The sequence below is a fragment of the Limulus polyphemus genome, unplaced genomic scaffold (assembly GCF_000517525.1).
Source record: "Limulus polyphemus unplaced genomic scaffold, Limulus_polyphemus-2.1.2 Scaffold367, whole genome shotgun sequence".
NCBI classification, from domain to species: Eukaryota; Metazoa; Arthropoda; class Merostomata; order Xiphosura; family Limulidae; genus Limulus; species Limulus polyphemus.
The window spans coordinates 246848-247523 of record NW_013665977.1 but is presented as its reverse complement, the minus strand read 5'-3'; positions in this window follow the sequence as shown (position 1 = coordinate 247523).

Genomic DNA, 676 nt, shown 5'->3' with positions numbered 1-676 from the left:
TATCTTGCAAGTTACCTTGCCACTGCTGTAATCTCTCCTCTTGTTTCTTTTCTTTTTCCTCCAACACCTGTTGTAATCTCTCTTCTTGCTTCTTTTCTTTTTCCTCCAATAACTGCTGTAATCTCTCTTCTTGTTTATTTATCTTTCTATTTGTTTATTTTATTTTTCCTCCAACAACTGCTGTAATCTCTCTTATTGTTTATTTTGCTGTTCGAAATGCCACTGTTGGAGGTTTTTTGCAACTGCTGTTATCTTTCTTCTTGTTTATTTTCTCGTTCTTCTTGTTTCTTTTGCTGTTCTTGTATTGCTGCCATCAAATCTGCTAAGCTGTAGTTTTATTTGCCACTTCTCGTTTCCAATTTTTTCTTCCCATTCTCTGACACCAATTTGTTACATCTCTGTTCGTTTGCTAATTTTCCGTAGAAATTATCTCCGAAGAAATTTTAGTGATACAAGTCCTTTCTTAAATAAAACTAGTTTATTCTTTCTCAATACAACTTTGCAATACACTTAATTTCCACAGTCACGCTATAAATTAAACAAACACTATAATTCACAACGAACGATTCATGCACTTGACTCAATTGTCTGTCTCTATCTCTGTCTGCAATTCAATTCCTATTGTTGCCATCATTTGTTGGTGGTCTTATATACAAGAATACCGCACATCTAGTAA